Source organism: Zonotrichia albicollis, chromosome 23, assembly GCF_047830755.1.
Source record: "Zonotrichia albicollis isolate bZonAlb1 chromosome 23, bZonAlb1.hap1, whole genome shotgun sequence".
Taxonomy (NCBI): domain Eukaryota; kingdom Metazoa; phylum Chordata; class Aves; order Passeriformes; family Passerellidae; genus Zonotrichia; species Zonotrichia albicollis.
This window is the reverse complement of record NC_133841.1, coordinates 3,984,599-4,004,229: the sequence shown is the minus strand read 5'-3', so window position 1 is coordinate 4,004,229 and position 19,631 is coordinate 3,984,599. Positions and strand designations below refer to the sequence as shown.

Here is a 19,631-nt window from a genome sequence, read left to right as displayed (position 1 = left end):
TCCGTGCAATGTGTGGATGAAATTATTTCACTTGCACCTCCTAGCCAGAATAAAGTAATGCCTTGATTCTCTGACATGCATTGTGGTAAGCTGTCCTGCTTGTCAAGTCAAAATGGTGAGAGCTCTCTCCAGTGGGAGACAACATTAAAAGCATCCTGAAAGAATAAAGCTTTCTCCAAGAGGTTACCTTGGAAAACACAGTGATGAACACAATGTGAATCGGCACCACTAAACACTATTTTGTACCACTGAACCCTCCAGTTTTCTTATACCCCATTAAAAATGCAATGTAATAATCATATTCCTGCATCTGCTAGGCATAATCTGACCTATCACTTTTGTGCCCAAAATCCTATGAACTTCCTGACAAAATTAGATCTAACACAAACAGAAACTCAAAAAGTGTATGGTTAACAACCTCACTGTAAGGCAATTTCTCTTTCTCTCTTTGTCTTATATTTCAGTCAGCAGATATGGACTGAACTAAAGTAACAGAAACCTGATCTTCCCCCTGCAAAACCATTCAGGACTGGGTAGTGCATACCCCTAGGGAATGTTTGTCTTTCCAAGGACAGCTTTGAAAATAGATGTCAGTTTGGGATTTCTGTAGGTGAGGCCCTTAGTTGATTCCTGGCTATGCCAAAGCCTCTGACAATTAGGGAAATTCCTCTCTTGTGACCTGTATAGAAACATAACCTGCAAGGAGACAGAGCAGAGACACCACAGCCTTGATTGTGTTGGCAACTCTAACAGCACTGCTCACACACTGTTCTGATGGCAGAGCCTCTGGCCATGGGGTTCCACCTGCCTGAGAACACTACTAGATCATCCTTGGGACAATATCTTTCTCTAAAACTTGACAGCAGCCCCCTCCAGAGGCTGAGAGTTTCTGTCTTCCTCCCCAGTCCCCGTCTCGGTGCCCACAGCCCTGCACAATATCATCATGGGAAGCTCATATGGGAACATCCACAGGGTTAGGTCCCACAGCCACAGGAACAGCCCAGCAGCATTGGCACCAGTGGCTCCATACCTGATACAACTAATGCTGAGATCAGATTGGTCTGCAGCCCACTCGGGGCTGATCTGTTCTTATCTCAACACTACATGCCCCACACTGGATGCCAAATGAGGCTGTTGTGGTCTCGGAATGGAATTTCCCAATTTAGATTTCCCACTGAGCCACTCCAAAGCAAGCCTAAGGCTCTTTCACAGGATCACACAAAGTGTGAGTATGGAGAGGGCTTCACAAAAAGACGGGGACCACGCAGGGTGAGAGACAGCCAGGAGGGCAGCCAGAGCTTCAAGCTGTGCTCCTGGTGCCCCACCTCTCCCCCTCAGTGCTGTCACAGGCAGAGGGAGGGACCAGCAGGGCCTGGGCCTGAGAGCAGTGGCAGAGGCCCAGGCAGGGCAGGTGTGGGCAGAGCTGTTGTGCAGGCGCAGAGAAGCTGCAGAGAGGCCACTGAGAGCGGGCCTGGCCATGTGGAGTGCCCTGTGCGTGGGCTTCTTGCCCATTGTAGGTAAGTGCAGGCAAGGGCTGCTGGCCCCAGGAGCTGAGCGTGGCCCTGGGCTCTGCAGGGCTCTGGGCAGCTGTGCTGAGCGCTTGCAGCCGCAGCTGTGCCCCGGCTCCAGCTGCCCAGCCATGCCTGTGGAGCACGGGGAGAGCAGCCCTGCTCCTCTGGTGCCTCTGAGCTGGGCACCTCCGTGCCAGCTGCCTGCTCTGCAGCCTGGGCACACGCAGGGCACCTCCCTGCTGCACTCAGATCTCGGGGCCCAGCGCTTGGCCCTGGCACTGGACACTGCTCCTGGGGCACTGCGGCCCCTCTGGCACAGAGCAGCTGGGCCGTGGCAGCACAGGGCACAGCCCCACTGACAGCCCTTTGGTTTTGCTCTGCTCACCCAGAGCAGCTTCAGGGACAGGACAGTGGATGCCTCTCCATCCTGTCTTGGCAAGGACAAAGGGATTTATTGCCCCATGTTGTAAATCCTTCCTGCTTCTTTGGGGAAAATCAGAAAAAGGTCCCTGTGTGGCTGGGAAAAGGAAGGAGGAAAATGTGTTGTCTCCTTCCTTGTGAGCCTTGCTAGCTGCCACCAGCTCTGCCCATCTGTGTCAGATGGCTTCCAAGAGAAGAATTTTGTCCTCCCACAGGTTCAGTGCCAATACAAAGCCCCACCAGCATTGCCCTGTCCTTTGTTGCATCTTGCACTGACTGTGGCTCGTTCTTGCTCTCTGCAGCAGTCACTGGCCAGGTGGCCTTGGAGCAGCAGCCCAGGGAAGTGACCGTGCAAGAGGGCGATGAATTCACCTTTCAGTGCCGCATGAAGGGAGGCTCTGTGGGGAGCTACTACATGTACTGGTACCGTCAGGGCCCACGGCACATGGAACGGATTTGCATAGACAATATTGTCGTTGAAAATTTCCGAGGTCGCTTCAAGCCAAGTGTAGACAGCTCCCATAACAGATTCCCACTGCAGCTCCTGGCAGCAGAGCTAGGGGATGCAGCAACGTATTACTGTGCAGCAGAATCACCCTGGAGCAGCTCTGCAGCAGAGTTAACCAAAAACCACCAGATGGGGAAGACAGATCTCTCAGCATTTCTTTCTGGCAGCTGCTAGCCAGGGCTCTTGTCACGCAATGGCAGGTGCAGGAAATGTCCCTCTGGTTTGATGGCACTAAAAGGCACTGGAGGGAGGGCTGCTGGAAGGGCTGGTACCATTGATGGTGCAGGAGGATCTCTGCTGGGAGCTGCAGAGGCTGCAGTTTGGGGAAGTGCAGGGTTAGTGCACGTTGCCAGGGCTCCTGTCCAGCATGGCCTCATTTCCCCTCTGTGCCTTGCCTTGGTTCCCAGCGCTTTTTCCTCAGGGACAGTCAACATGGTTTGAGAAGTGGGAATTGGGATTAGCCACACTGACAGCATTCTACAATGAGACAAAGGGTTTTGCTGGGTGAGGAGAGAGTGGATGTTGTGCAGTCTTCATTCAGTTGAGCTCCCAGCACTGACTTCCCTGGAAACCTTCTGCACAAATCCTGTCATTATGGCCCTGGTTCAGTGACATGCATTGTGCAAGGGTACATATTCCTCCTCCTGGCCTCTCCTCCAGGGCTGTGGGAAATGAAATTCCTGTAGGCTGATCTGGCTGCTGAAGCCTGAGGTGAATAAAGCATTCAGGACCTCAGCCCTGTCCCATATCCTCTGTCACCTGGTCCCCATCCCATTCAGCACTGGGCCCACGTTTTCCCAGCCTCATTTGTCCCTGCAGCCTGCTGGCCTGTTGTCCTGACTCCCTGCTCACTGGGGAGGAATCCTCTTCAGCTCAGCCCTGCTGGGACCAGGGACCAATGTGTCCCTGCTGGGCTCCCAAGCCTGGGAAGGACATGGGCAGAGGGGAACAAATGCAGTGAAGGGCCATGAACACACAGCAGGGAACAGCTGACTTATAAGGAGAGCCTGGGAGATCTGGGTTGATTTTGCATGGAGAAGAAAATGTTGAGGGGGATCTGGCACTGAGTTGAAATACCTGAGAGTCTGTAAGTTCCATTCTTGAGGACATTCAAGGACAAGGCTGTGGGCACCTCCTCCCCCTGTCCCCATCACGCAGCTCAGCCCCCCACAGCTGCTCACTCAGTCCCCCTCAGTGCTGTGGGGGAGAGGAACAAAAGGGTGGAGTTAGAAAATGTGTGTTTTGACAGAAAGAGAGTTGAGAAGTCATGGCAAAACCAACATGCAGAAACCAAACAACATCTAGAATTAATTCCTGACGTCCCACTGGCACAGTGGAGCCACAGTGCTGGTTCCTCTTCTGCTCCCCTTTGCTTATGCCCATTCTGGCTCCCCAGAAAGAACAGCATCAGGTCTGATGACCATACGGAGTCCTTATGAGGGAGCTTGGCAGCCTGTAAATGTGTCTGCAGCCTTACAGAACAACAACACACCCAAGACCCGAGGTTCTGATAGAACACACGCCACAGAAACAGGAAAGAACAGAAATACAGGAAACAAACCCATGCAGAATAGCTCTCCTCATTCCTCTGCGTGCCTCTTGTTTCCCCAGCCCAAATTTCCTTTGTATCATTTGCAGGTTTTCCTGGTTCCCTTTTAGCTTTGAAACTTGCAGCCTCAAGAGGACACAGGGTTGTCCTCAACACTCCTGTTGCACAATTATTTCTGGAAGTCCTCAGTGACAAAACCTGTGAAAGGGGTAACTGCAATATTCTCCTGCTTGCAGAAGAATATTGCAGAAGAAAGAGCAGTTCCTGAGACTGTGAGCTCTGACCATAGGGCAGGTTTGTCCTGATCACGCACCTCCAGGCAGCTCTTCCCAGGTCAGAATGCCCCAAAACAAGAGAAAATCAGTAGATGATTTAACCTTCAACGAATCAAGACACTGAACTATGTCCACTAAGGAAATCAGTCAGAATTCTGGTGAAATTGCAGCACTTGTGGGAGGCCTGAGATTCAAAGAATGAACTTTCCTGCACTACTGACCACTCGTCTGCACCACCTGCATGACACCAGGGTGTAAGGATCCAGCACAGGACAAGCGCTCAGGGATCATGTGAGCAAGAATCACTGGTCACATCTGACCTGCATTTCTCTGCAGCAGGATTTGCCATGGACTAGGTGAGAGCAGAGTCGTGTGCTTAGCTAAAGTATAAAAGAATATATTCCTTTCTTGACTGTATGCTCAGCATCCTTGTGTCCCTGCTCAGGTGAAAAACAACTGACATGACAAACTGGGGAGTCAGGATGTGTCCCCAGTAGCCGACCGTGGTTTCAGCAGTGTGGAGGAGAGAGGAGCCATCCCCTCCCTCAGCTGCGGGCAGCATTTTGCCCACGGCAGCCCCGGATGCCAGTGACCTTCTGTGGAACACAGAGGGCGAATTTCTGGGCGCGTTGCCCGCGGGTCCCTTCGGCACAAGGCGCTGTCCAAGCGCTCACGCTGCTTTGCGTGCGCGGCCCGGGCGCGGCCGGCGCTGCCCGTCCCGCCCGGCGGGGCCGCGGCCCCGGGGCCCGGGCCGGGTGTGTCGGGGCGGGCAGAGGCGGCGGCGCTGCCCCGGCCGGGCGGGGCCGGGCGGGAGCGGCCCGAGCGCGGCTCCGCTCGGCTCCTGTGCGGCTGCCGCGGCGCCCGCAGCGATGGTGGCCGGGCCGGGGCCGGGGCTGCTGGCCTTGGCCTTGGCCTTGTGGCCGGCAGGTGAGAGCCGGGCGGGGAGGCTAGCGAGCTCGGCCCGGGGAACGAGGGACAGCGACAGCGACAGGCAGCGACAGGAGCAGGAACACGAACAGGGACGGAACAAGGGCAGAGGCTGGGGAAAGGACAGGAGCAGAGGCAGGGCAGGGAACACGGGCAAAGGCCGGGACAGACCCAGGGACAGGGGCTGTGGGCTGGCGGCTGTGGCTGTGCCGGGCCGGGGGCACCGGGACACCGGGACAGCGCCCTCGGTCCGCGGGCGCGCCCTGCCCGATCCCTGCGCTCTCCCTCCGCAGGGCTCTGGGCACAGCCGAGGCTGCAGGAGGCCGGCGGAGGGCAGCGAGCGCCCGGGGACTCCGTCACCCTCTCCTGCCGCGGATCCGGATTCACCTTCGAAAGTCGCGCCATTCGGTGGTACCGTCAGTTCTCCGCGGGCACCCTGGAGTGGGTGTCCTATATCAGCCGCCCCAGGGGTACTACAAAGGAGTACGGGGCATCAGTGATGGGCCGCGCCGAGATTTCCCGGGACAATTCCCGGTCTGAGGCTTTTCTCTCTTTACGGCCCCTACAAGCTCAGGACTCTGCCCGGTATTTCTGTGCCGTCCCACGGAGACAGGAAATGCAGATGAGCTTTAACACAAACCTCCCGGGATCGGCAGAGGCTGCCTTAGATGTCGGGAAGGTGAGAGTTACCAGCGGCTGGAGCCAATGGGTCTCAAGGCTGTTTCCAAGAAGTCAGATGCCATCGCTGTGTACCTCAGGTATTCCTGGCCCTTAGTACACACTGCAGGGATTCTGATTTATTGTCAATTTCATTTAGAGTAGAATTGGGAGCAATTAGAAAATGCCTTGCTCCCACTTTATCCCTGTTTGCTGCCAGGCTCATTCTCAAAGGTGCAACCCCAACCAGCTTCTGTTTCTCTACGCTAAACAGGTCCAGCTCTGACAGCCTTTTAAACTTGGAGAGAAGCTCCACATCAACAGTTGAAAAACAAAGAAAGCTGAGTCTGCAGTACAGGAGAAATAAGGGCATTCTGCCCTACTTCTCCATCAATAGCGAAGTTTTTAGCAATTTCTAGGAAAAATGGTCATTCTTTCACAGAATGATTCCTTGGGAAGACAAAGGCTATCACTCCAAATGTCCCATTTCCTCCTTTCCGTGAGCCTTACATCTGAGAACCACGTATCACAGAATGGAATACTCCTTTGTTCAGCTGGCGAAAGTTGTGCTGCTGTGACCCATCCCTGCATACTGCCCAACCCAGGGCGCTCACTGGCGAGACAGCAGGAGAAACAAAACCAGCCTCTGAGCCAGATTTAAAGTGCTTCACGGCTGTTCCTAAGAAATCAGGTGCCATCCCCACGCAGCACCAGTGATCCTGGCGTTTCATCAAGAGCTCCTTTCCCAGCACTGAGTCTTTCCTTCTCCTGAGTCCCAATTGCAACATTCTACTCTGTAGAGGGGTTTAAGGTTTTTCTGTCATGCAGTCAGCCTGCTGACTGCCTGGTTCCAGTCTCTTCTTAAGTGGAACATGCAAAGCACCTGCAGAGTCCTGGGCTGCCTTTGCTGCTGGGCAGGGGTCCAGAAGGGCTTAGAGAGGAAGAGGCAGCTGGAGAAGTGTCATCACTGGGGAGCCAGAAGGGTGCAGGGCCAGAGTGCAGGGAGGAGGGTGAGAAGCACTTTGGATAAGGGGAGCCCTGGCCAAGCCAAGCTGAGATCCTGGGGTGTCCCATGTGGGAGCAGCAGCCCAGCAGAGCCAGGACCAGGGGAAGGACAGGCTGACAGCCCCCCTGGTCACCTCCAAAGTGCCAGCAAAAGCCTGTGAGACTGCCAGAGAAAAAGGCCAGGGCTGGCCCCTCAGAATCACGTCACCTTTAGCCCAACACAGCATTTCCTGCCCAACAAATGGTGTGTTCCTGCACCACGCAGAGTGAGAGACAGCCAGGAGGGCAGCAAGAGCTTCAAGCTGTGCTCCTGGTGCCCCACCTCTCCCCCTCAGTGCTGTCACAGGCAGAGGGAGGGACCAGCGGGGCCTGGGCCTGAGAGCAGTGCCAGAGACCCAGGCAGGGCAGGTGTGGGCAGAGCTGTTGTGCAGGCGCAGAGAAGCTGCAGAGAGGCCACTGAGAGCGGGCCTGGCCATGTGGAGTGCCCTGTGCGTGGGCTTCTTGCCCATTGTAGGTAAGTGCAGGCAAGGGCTGCTGGCCCCAGGAGCTGAGCGTGGCCCTGGGCTCTGCAGGGCTCTGGGCAGCTGTGCTGAGCGCTTGCAGCCACAGCTGTGCCCCGGCTCCAGCTGCCCAGCCATGCCTGTGGAGCATGGGGAGAGCAGCCCTGCTCCTCTGGTGCCTCTGAGCTGGGCACCTGCGTGCCAGCTGCCTGCTCTGCAGCCTGGGCACACGCAGGGCACCTCCCTGCTGCACTCAGATCTCGGGGCCCAGCGCTTGGCCCTGGCACTGGACAACGGGATTTATTGCCTCATGGTGGAAATCCTTCCTTCTTCTTTGGGGAAAATCAGAAAATGCTTCCTCTCAGACTGGGAAAAGGATGGAGGGAAATGTGTTATCCTCTTCTTTGTGCGCCTTGCTAGCTGCCACCAGTTCTGCCCATCTGTGTCAGCTGGCTTCCAAGAGAAGGAGTTTGTCCTTCCACATGTCCCGTGCCAGTCCAAAGCCCCACCAGCATTGCCCTGACCTTTGCTGGATCTTGCAGTGACTGTGGCTCGTTCTTGCTCTCTGCAGCAGTCACTGGCCAGGTGGCCTTGGAGCAGCAGCCCAGGAGAGTGACCGTACGAGAGGGAGATGAATTCACCTTTCAGTGCAGCATGAAGGGAGGTGATATGGACGACTACTACATGTACTGGTATCGTCAGGGCCCATGGGGCTCTCTGGAATGGATTTACGTAGACGGTGCAAATACCTATGGAGATGGTTTTGAAGATCATTTTAAGGGAAGTTGGGACAGTTCCCAGACGACACTGCAGCTTCTGGCTGCAGAACAAGGCGATGCAGCAACGTATTACTGTGGAGCAAGAATCACCCTGGAGCAGCTCTGTAGCAGAGTGAACCAAAATCCAACAGATGGGGAAGTCAGATGTCTCAGCATTTCTTTCTGGCAGCTGCTGCCCAGGGCTCTTGTCAGGCAATGGCAGGTGCAGGAAACCTCCCTCTGGCTGGGTGGCACTAAAAGGCACTGGAGGGAGGGCTGCAGGAAGGGCTGGTGCCATTGATGGTGCAGGAGGATCTGTGCTGGGAGCTGCAGAGGCTGCAGTTTGGGGAAGTGCAGGGTTAGTGCACCTTGCCAGGGCTTCTGTCCAGCATGGATTTACTTCTACTCTGCGCCTTGCCTTGGTTCCCAGCACTTTTTCCTCAGGGACTTTTTCCTCAGGGACTGTCAACATGATTTGAGAAGTGGGAATTGGGCTTAGCCACATTGACAGCGTTCTACAGTGAGACAAAGGGTCTTGCTGGGTGAGGAGAGAGTTGATGCTGTGCATTCTTCATTCAGTTGAGCTCCCAGCACTGACTGCCCTGGAAACCTTCTGCACAAATCCTTTCATTATGGCCTAGAGAAAGGCTCAGTGACATGGATTTTACAAGGGGACGTATTTCTCCTCCTGGGCTGTGGGAAATGAAATTCCAGAAGGCTGATCTGGCTGCTGAAGCCTGAGGTGAATAAAGCATTCAGGACCACAGCCCTGTCCCATATCCTCTGTCACCTGGTCCCCATCCCATTCAGCACTGGGCCCACGTTTTCCCAGCCTCATTTGTCCATGCAGCATCCTGGCCTGTTGTCCTGACTCCCTGCTCACTGGGGAGGAATCCTCTTCAGCTCAGCCCTGCTGGGACTGGGGACCAATGTGTCCCTGCTGGGCTCCCAAGCCTGGGAAGGACATGGACGGAGAGGAACAAATGCAGTGAAGGGCCATGAACACACAGCAGGGAACAGCTGACTTATAAGGAGAGCCTGGGAAATCTGGGTGCATTAAGTACAGACAAGAAATTGATGGCAGGGAAATTTGTCACATGAGTCCCTTGCTGTCCTCCAGCACGTGCCTTTGGTTTGTGCAAGGGAGAAAGAAAGAGCTTCTACTCATCTTTTCCCAGTTGAATTTCCTCCCATCTATTCTGCCCAGGATTGCAGCCCCCACCAACAAGCCATGGCCAGCAACAGACTTGTCCAGCTCCAGGAAGCAGCCAACAGACCAGTGAAATGAGAATGCTTGTTCTTCCCCTTCTTTCCAAAGCCATGTGTTTAGGGAAATAAATTTACGGTAACTTCTCTTGGTAATATTGCTCTAAGCATTCTCCTGTGGCAAGGAACTTACAGGCAACAAAATGGAGAAAAAATCCCTGAGAGAAAGAAGAGGAAAAACCCTAATGTCCACCAACTGTTAACGTTGGAAAGATCCCTGATTATTACAGGAGGATTAGGAAAATGCTCCACAATTGCAGGCTACCACTAATTATATGATTAATATAGCAATCAAATTAAAAGCCAACTTCAGTCAACTATAACAACAGCAAATAGAATCAATTAAAGAACCATGAGCTGAACCAAAGTAAATCCTGAACAATTCTTAAACATGGAACTGATTTTTCCTCGGGCATGCAAATAGGCTTTGAGGAGAGTAATGCTTGAAGGTCTAGAAGAATTAGAAAATATAGAACAAAAATAACTTGAAAGTTTATAAGGTGGAGAGATGCTTCCCAGAAAACCTTTCATGTATTTAACCCAAACTCTATTGTGTGTTAAAACACAAACCAGTAACCAGATCCTTTCACTGAGGCACTTCTAAGAACAATATTCCTTGCCAAAATGTTCGAGCAATATTCTAGTTACATGAACAATACCTGTTCCCTCTGCCAAAAAAAGCTAGGATGATTATTTTATTATTAGTGTAGAGAATCCTCTGGAACATTGTTAGATGTTCAGAAGTAGAGCAGTACAGAGGCACAGGAAAACAAAAGGCAGCACCACAAAGACATGAAAGAAGAGACAACACCTGGCACTGGAACTCCCCCGAGATGTTTTTGTAGAACTGTCTAGCACAGTGGTGGGCTACTTACCACAGTGACTGAAAACAACTGAACCACCACACAAAAACTGTCTCCCTCCCTTCTCTTGAAGGAGGAAATAATGGTAGCTTTACCTCATCTATTTTTCCTTAGACAACTCTGTGCACATACACAAATTTGATTTACCCAGAATTACTGAAACAGCATAGCAGCCCTCCTAATGTTCCAAGAGCAATTTCCTCACCATTCAACCTGAGATCTTGGCTCTTGCAAACAGGTCATTTTAGACATTTGATCATCACAGTTGAACAACTTGACAGGAACATTCTGTTTTTACTAGTTATGAGTTTATTCAGGAGCCCTTTGTTCAACATTTTGGATGTCTGACACAAAGCCTGACTTACTGCTTTGTCAAGAGGAACCATTCTTGAGGCTCAAAGAGCTAATCTCTGAATGTGAGCAGCTCTCCTTCTCTGTCCAGGACCATAACCCATGGGATTCATCCCAGAAGAGCGCAGACTCTGCTCTCCTGAAGCCCAGGGCTCCAGTCCTGTTTTTGCAATGCTCTCTTCTCCCAGCATCCTGAGCTCTAACACTGCATGGTCACTGCAGCCAAGGCTGCCCCAGCACCAATTCTTCCTCAGTGGCACACAGAGGTCCAGCTCACCAGCCATTTGCGTTAGTAAGTTCACATCAGTACGGCCAGAAAACTCCTGACTGTGTGTGCCCAGCTGTGCTGTCCTGCCATCAGACACCTGACACACTTTAAGCACCCCATGAAGACCAGAGCCCAGGGATGTCCCATTTGTCCCACAAAAGCCTCACCTATTTCTTCCCATTCCTCTCGCGTTTTCTACCCATATTTCTGCTTTGGGAATGGCCCAAATTCCCTAACCATTCATGATTTTGTCTTTGTGTTCAGAATGGTCACTGCCTCCCCTTGCTCAGGAAGTATCGCGACGGGTGAGGGGCAGCAGGGATTCCCTGAGAGTTGGGGGCCAGGGGCTGCTGCTTCCTTCCAGAGGGGCTGCTCAACTCAGGAGCCATAGGGTAAGCACGTTTGACTGGAGTCACTGTTGCCCTGTGCTTTTTGCCTGTTATTCTTTCTTTCTTTTCCTTTGGCACTTTGAGTAGTATTGGAATATGAATCCCAATATTACCAGTTAGATTGTGCCTGGGCTGGTCTGACCCTTGCTGCTAGGCCGAAGGCGGCATCTGCGGTGTCTCACCCCAGAGACACCTTTAGCTTGCTGATGGTTTCAGCTGGGCACTAAACAAGTCCAGGCTTGATAGGTACTCCGTTTACCTCAGGAAGAAGACTTAAGGTGAAGGTGAAGAGAAAAAAAGGAGAGGATTCTGCTGGAGGGTTGTATCCAGTGGTTTATTCTATGGTGATACTGGTCTGAATCTTGGGAAGAGCTCCAACAGAATGTCCGACCGCATGGCTGGACTCACCTTTTAAGCTCAGGGGGAGGGGAGGGGACAGGTGAGACACCAATCAGTTGGGAGGGGCGGGGTCTCAAGGGACGAGGGACACCTAGACAGGCCAATGACCTCTGGGCCTAAAGAGCATCCTTTGAATTTGACCAACCACACGACGCCTTTGCTGGAATGTTAAGCCTGATTGACAGGACTCACTCAGCAAGCGGGCGAGGGGGGAAGGGAGGGTTTTGGCACACCTGGGTAAGGGACCTGGAAGTTTAAAACACACTGCAACAGAGTAGGGATTGCCAGCTTGATTCTCTGCTTCTCTGTCATTTGAGAGCCCAGAGCCCGTGTGTGCTACACCAGGAGCAGTGAGGCAGGAGCACACTGGGCCACACCCTCTGCTGATCCCAGGATCAGCCACTGCCAGTGAGCTGTCCAAAGGAGCAATCCCCCGCCCAGCCCTGCTGTTGTCTGCCACTGCTTCAGGGATTTCTGTGACACTATAAGTTAACCCCTTGTCTGCCCAGACACCCGTGACTCCTGCCACAGCTTGAGAGTTTCCCCTACACTTGGTTTACCACTTTGAGTGTTCTCACCTCTGCCGTTGAAGCCTGTTGCTCCAAGGTTCCTGACTGAGCTGGTTTCGGTACCAGGAGGGGCACCAGGACCGGCTGCTTCTGTGGGATTGTAAATGGAGCCCCTTCTCCATCTCATCCGCCTGCCCACCCACCATTACACACATGCAGAGAGGCAGCCGAGTTCGTGCCCCCAGCGCCCCCTTCTGTGGCGGGGGAATCACCGCACCCGCCATGCCTGGCTGGGTGAGCCAGCAGAGCCCCTGCTGGCTGTGCCCGGAACTGCACCAAAGGGAAAGCGCCCCCGGGTGAGAGAGGCCGGGCCTGGGTGTCTGGGTCTGTTTGGTGCTGCTGCTCTGTTTTGTTTTGGTTGTTATACATACACATACTAGTAAAGAACTGTTAGTCCTCTTTGCATATCTTTCCTTGAAAGCCCCTTTATTTCAAAGTTATAATAATTTGGACAGAAAGAGATCCTATTCTCCATTCCAAGAGAGGTTCCCACCTTCCTTGGCAGACATCTGTCTTTTAAACTAGGACAGTCACCACCACCTGTGTGAGGCAGCACAGGCAGCAGATGGAGCAGCTACAGACAAACTCATAGTACATTTGTTTCTATGACCTTGCTAACCAAGGGGAATCCCTGAGCAAGAGCCAGGCAGAGGCAAGGGGAGACACTGGCAGGTAAACTTGGTTCATGTTAGAGGATCCCTGGATGCAGTTCACCCTGGGCTGTCAAGGGTAATTCCCAGCTGGAAGGTCAATTCACTTCAGCAATTTACGACCCTCCTGCATCTTCTGTTTTTAATCCATTCCTCCCATCACCCCCAGAGTAGGCGTGCTACATCCTAAAACTTTGTTCATACTACCACTAGTACCTACAAGAAGAGAAGTAGGGAGATTAGACTGCATTGTAAGAAATGCTCTGAAAGAACACCAGAGGTACTGATTATTTTTCTGCTTTCTGTCCACCTAAACTCCACCACACCCTTCATAGGTGTCACATAATACCCACGTTCTCATTTACAACTCAACCTCTCTGATATTATTTGAGATCCCTCCTTGAAAGCCATGTGGTGTTTCTTTATTTGGTGCATTTGGTCTCAAACCACTGAAGATGTCATGTGACTGCTTGTATAATCCAATAATCTGTGTAGTGGAACAGAGACAGTTTTTGTTATGAAATATATCACTGTGGATTGGCTGGGTTACCACAATGATATAAACAGCATAGGGACCTGTACAAAAACAAAAAGAGGGAAAGAAGGTGAGAAATGTTGGGAAAGAAAGGAGATGGGTGACTCTAATGATTAAGAAGAGAAGAACAACATTCTTCCTATATTTCCTAGTATCCTGGATACATAATAGAGCTCATGAAGGTTCTAAAAGGTGGAAGAAAGGGGGAAGTTCAAAGTTCTATACTCAATCAAGCTTTTTAAAATCACCGAACAATTCCATTAACATTATTTCCCTTTCCAGTTTTGGAAGTAAATCTACCTCTGGATCCTCTCATGGACTTCCAGCCAGGGATAATTAGAATGAATGGCTTTTCATCACCTATTTACTTTTGAACATCATGAGAAAAGAGTGAGTTATTGGAGTGAGCCTTAGCAGTGTGAGGATAGAGAAGCTTATATTTGGACCAGGGACGACTCTCACAGTTGAACCAAGTAAGTGACAGCTCTTTATTCCTAAAACTCCATTTAAAATTAATGTGGGGGAGAACAAGGGAATTTAACAGTTTGGGTTGACTGAAAGAATTTTCAGCTGCAATAATCCCTTGAATGCACTCACTCTCCAGCCAGGCTTTCAAGCCAAACCCTCAGCTTGGATCTGCTCAGGAAGGTTTCCCAGGAATATCTGGGCTCACTCTGCACAGCACCATTATTCCATGATCCCCAAACACCAGCAGGGCACTGCTAAGCCTGTGATAACTTATTCCCGCTTTGGGCAGCACTCTGGCCCAAATTCACTGCCCAGTGTCCAATTCTCCAGCGGGCTTGCACTGACTGACTTGGGGCAGGAAAGCAGAGCTCAGTGAGGAGCTCCCAGCATGAGGAGTTTTGAGACAGATCTGTAACTCCTGGTTGGAGAAGTTCTGGTATGAAAGTTAATTGGCTCCCAGGTTGTGTGGGTTCTGAAAAGACTAATGTGGGGAATAGGGATTATAGGAAGCCTGACTTATTCCTATCTTTCTTTGGAATTCTGTGATGAACAATAAAGGTGCAGGTCACCCCAAGTTTTTCATGGGAATATGACTGTTGGGGTGGCAGAGGGGTTTTTGATGATGGTCTCTGTGATCCTGAAGTATCAGGTGCATCCCTCAGTAATTGTTGGTTTGCTTTTAGAGGACTGCATATCTTTAAAGAACCTCCCATGTTACTTTACATCCCTAAGACCTCCTACTCTCCCTCCAAAAAGATGTGGGACTGCTTTGGGTGCTGCCAAATATCTCTCCATGTCTGTAGGACATGTTGCATAGGAATAAATGTATATTTGGGAACAATCTCACTGCACTTCCAATTCCAATGGGACAAAGTAATGTAAATTTCCATTATGCAGGAAGACATCTTCTTTCCACGCTGTTCAATGATTTTCTTTTTCTAGCTAATGACAGGATACTTTGAGAGCTGCACAGAAACTCTGGAATTAAGTTTGCTAGTAAAATACATTGAACCTAAAGTATCAAAGTCCCTTTTGAGTCTGCTGAAATACTTAATGTGTTGAAGTGAAAGTTTCCAGGATGTGAGCAACCTCCCCCTTTTGTTCAAATAAATTTGAACATAAACATAAAAGATTAATCCCTTCCAGAAACAAGCAGTGGTAGGAATTCAGGGCTGTACTTTCAGGGAATGCAAACTAGTGGGACTCAGGTGAGCATTCTGGGGTCAGATAAAACAAATCTTCTGCTCTCTGAACTACAGTTGCACTGTGTGCGTTATTGCTTGCTGAAGATCCTACCCAGGGAGCTATTGCAGCGAAGCAGCCTGGTTGTGTTCTGGCTGTTTGTAAAGTCTGGAGAGGAGACCACATGAAAAGCCCTTCTCAGAGAACACAGAATGCACAGGACTGACAGGCTCTGGCCAAGCCTGGTAGAACACCTGGGAAGGCAGTGTTGGATTTCTGGAGGGTGTCTGGCTGCTGCAGGTGTGCACAAGTGAGTAGTTCTGCCTGTTTGATCAGGAGAGCTGACCCATGAACTTGTGGCAGAGCACAATTTGGCTTTCACCTCAGTTCCTCAGCAGTGGCACAGGGCTGATGGGGAAAGGGGGTAAAATCAGAGCTCCTTGGTCAAACTTCCATCAGTACCCTGGGATGAACAAAATGTTCGAGCTGAGGGATCTCTTGACCCACCTGCAAGGCAGACACCACGCAAAATGAAAAGCCTCATGCACCTCTCTTTAGCCAAGAGACCCCTCAGGATGCTCCTGTCAAAGCAGACACGTCAATCTTGGTGGATGTGTCAGACAGCTTTTCATAAGCTGAGCCCTTTCTGGCAAGGAAGGCTGCTGGAGGATTCCTTTCAGTTCCATGGTTTTAGTCTCATCCAAATTGCTAATCTGAGTTCAATCCTGACATTGGTTTTTGAGATCACCCTTGATTCTCCACTTGTGACCTGACCTAGAGGCAAAGATATTTTGTTTAAAAAACAAGTCATGGTACCACAATGATTTGTGGGCAACTAAATTCTTTTGACACCAATAGTTTTTTTGTGAGACAGATGGTGGAGAGTTTCAGCAATCTTCTTTTGTTACTTGTAGATCTAATACCAAGGAATAATGCCATAAAAGAGAGTAAATGAGAATGTTCAAATTAGTCACAGATGGAGTACATGTGAATTTTGGGTCACTCAGCACCCAGACAAGCCTGCAGTAAAATCAATCCTGTCCAAACCATGCTTTTCTTTCCAGACATTTCCAACATTTCTGACCCTCAAGTCATTGTGATGAAATCAAAGAAACTGGAAGGAGGTGGCAGCTCTGGGAAAGCAGCTTGTTTGGCAAGGAACTCCGCTACAAAGAACATCAGATTGGAGATGCCCTCTCAGGAGGTGGTCTATGAACAGAGCCCATCCATTTTTACGTCACAGGGCTTGTACAATGCAATTAAAGTGGTCAGGGTGACAAAAGACACAGAGGTGACCTGCACGGCCAAATTCCCCGACCGCACGATAACAGCAGAGCCAGGTACAGTTTGGTGGCACAGCTGTCACTTATTTCTGGAGACAGTGGCCTGTGGGGCCTGGTGTTCTCCTTCTGGGCAGCACTACCCTGGGCAGCCAGCAGAAATAAGAAAGACATTTGGGATTTCAGCAGGGAGAGCAGGGAAGGATGTTTCAAAGCATTTAAAAGAAATGGTTTTTCAACTGTTTAAATATTTTGAGATACTTTTCTTGGGAGAAGAAGAAAGACACAATCTATTTCTTTAAAATGGGAATTTCCTTATGACAGAATATTCAAGCCTATGGCAGGAAACCTCCTGCAGCACAGGCTGGAACAGCCCTTTCAATATTAACACAAAGTTAAACATGGGGTGTGTTGTGAGGGTTTTTTAATTAAATAAATTGTTATATTTGGCATGTTTTCTCTTTTCGTCCTCAATGTCATTCAAATAGTAAAACAAAACAATGCAGGAATTTTTCTGTCTCCTGCAACTGCATGGAGCACTTGTCTCCTCATATTAATGTCAGAATTACTCCTGACGTGCTGAAGCCCAGTCAGTATGTTCCTCTGATTTTCTATGAGAAATGTCAACTAAACATTTTTTTATTATCCTGTATAAATGGTGTATATAGTTTAAATTGCCTTTTCTTTATCATGCTACAGAAGAGGAGGCTGAAGAACCAATAACAGGATTTGGGGAACAAAACAGAACCAGAACAGAGTTAGGGGCCAGTGAGAGGGTTTGCAACAGCACAAACATCTCAGCACAAGGTGAGTTACCCAAACAGGATGTGAAGTTGCATTGCTCTCTGGGGGATAAAGGCATGGAAATGTATTTTCTGCAGTGCAGAGGACTCAGAACACAACACATTCAGCACACACAGGCTGCTGTTCCAAGGTTGCTGTTCCAAGGTTGCTCCCCTGTTGTTGCCATATTATCTCATAGCTGTTCCTTTGCTGCTCTTCCTCTCCCTGAAACTCTCACCTGTGGATTTTCCACTTTCTGCCAAGTCACAGCACCCAAACCCAGACCATGATCTCTCCCCTCTTTTCTGGCCACTGAGCAGATGCTGGAGGGCAGAGAGTGAACATGCTGTCCATGACTGTGCTGGGTTTGAGAGTCCTGCTGGCAAAGAGCATCGCCTTCAATGCCCTCATGAGCATCAAGTTGTTTCTTTTCTGAGGTAAGGGAGCTCACAGCTCTCAATCACTGTTCCATAGGCCCAATTTCATTAAATGTACTTTAAACATCTCTTTGCTCTTCCAGACATGGGGAATGAACCCAAAGAAGAGCAGGAAAGAACGTGAACCAGCAGCACAAGGGGGCTGAACAAGCAGGGCCAGAGCTGCTGACAGAGACCAGCCAGGACACGAGGCAGCACCTTCCCCTGAAGACATGCACCACTCTGCACTCCTGCTGGCCAGCTGATTTACACTGAAGAGTTTCAAGTGCTTTTGCTGTTTCCTCTCCTCTGAACACTGAGGAGAGTGGATTTATCCTCATCCTTCTGCTAAGCAGATCCCCCCACTCTTCTGGCATTTGCACACCAGTGTCCAACCTGCTTTGAAAACTCCAGTGCTCACTGCAGATAGATGGCCTTTGAAAAGCACCGTTCCCAGGCATGTTGTGTTACTGCCTGTGGAACTGGAGCAGCACTGCTGGGAGAATTCCAGCCCAGGAGCTGCCATTTGTAGCTTTGGATTGAGACAGATTTAGTAACAAAAATGTGTATTGCAGATAAGAAGAGCTGTGTAGAATCTGAAGTGATTTCATTCATCTAGATAATGTTCATTTCTTGATTAAGCCTGTATTTCTTCTGCCAAATTTATTGCAAGTGCATTTTAGGTTCCTGTAATAGTGACAAAAATAAAGTTGTGCAAGCACAAAATACTGTGGGTTTTCTGTGATTTTTCTTCTGAAACTGAGATGGAATTGCTGAAATCCAACTGGCCTAAAGGCTGTAAATTGGGATCAGAAGCACAGCTTTGATATTCTAGATATCCTGTTGGTTGAATTTGTCTTTTGCAGACGTTGTGCAGGGAAATGTCTCTGGCACATTCAGGAGCCTCAGTGAGGAGAGTCCTTGCTGAAGGCACAAGGGAGGGAAAATTCTCCTGTCAGCAGAGAAGAAACCCTGCTGTTGTTTTGCACTCAGGGACAGGAGGAAGGGGCCACCAGAAAATAATCTGGGGTGATTTGATGGATTGATAGTTTCCATAGCAACTTGGCTCCGGCCTAACAGAGCCCAGCCCACACCTTCCCCAGCTCATGCCCCTCTCACAGGCTACAGGCAGGATGCTGTGGTCACCATTTCTGACTCAGTCACACCAGGCAGCATTAACCCTCCCCTGCTTTTGCAAACACAAGGTAACCACATCCTGAAGGGGAGATAAGGCTTTGCTCCCCCTGCCTGAGCTCCTGCAGCCCTCAAGAGAGCCTCTGCCCAGGCCACAGCAAGGGCTGCTGCACTGAGCTTGCTCAGCTCACACCCTCAGGCCTGGAGTGCTGAAAAGTCCTTTGAAAAGAAACTTCAGTGAACAAAACCCCCGACTAAAAGTATATAAAGAAAATTCAGCAGACATTAAAATATCTCAGCAGACTGGGAGCAGCACAGAAGATACACAAAAGATAATGAGCATTAATGAACATCAGCTGCAAACATCAGCCCTGGCATGGTCAGAGACACCTGGTCTGGAAAAGGTCGATGAGAGAACCAAGACTGAGAACCAAAATAACATAAAAGGTGTAGTGATCAATAAAATATCAAACACTACAAACTGTGGAACTTGGCAGCAATGAGCATTGAACTAATTAATTTCCCTGGATTTTGACTGGAGAAGCACAAGAAAACTCCAGTGAAACCGTTGTGGGATAGAAGGATTTTCTCTGCACAACCCGTGCAATGTGTGGATGAAATTATTTCACTTGCACCTAGCCAGAATAAAGTAATGCCTTGATTCTCTGACATGCATTGTGGTAAGCTGTCCTGCTTGTCAAGTCAAAATGGTGAGAGCTCTCTCCAGTGGCAGACAACATTAAAGCATCCTGAAAGAATAAAGCTTTCTCCAAGAGGTTACATGGGAAAACACAGTGATGAACACAATGAGAATGGGCACCACTAAACACTATTTTGTACCACTGAACCCTCCAGTTTTCTTACACCACATTAAAAATGCAATGTAATAATCATATTCCTGCATCTGCTAGGCATAATCTGACCTATAACTTTTGTGCCCAAAATCCTATAAACTTCCTGACAAAATT

The 19,631-nt window shown here is 50.0% G+C and overlaps 1 pseudogene; it reads left to right on the top strand.

Moving 5' to 3' along the window:
- The first annotated feature begins 13,779 nt into the window (after positions 1-13,779).
- On the top strand, positions 13,780-18,249 carry LOC141731470 (T cell receptor delta constant-like; annotated as a pseudogene).
- The last annotated feature ends 1,382 nt before the right edge of the window (positions 18,250-19,631 follow it).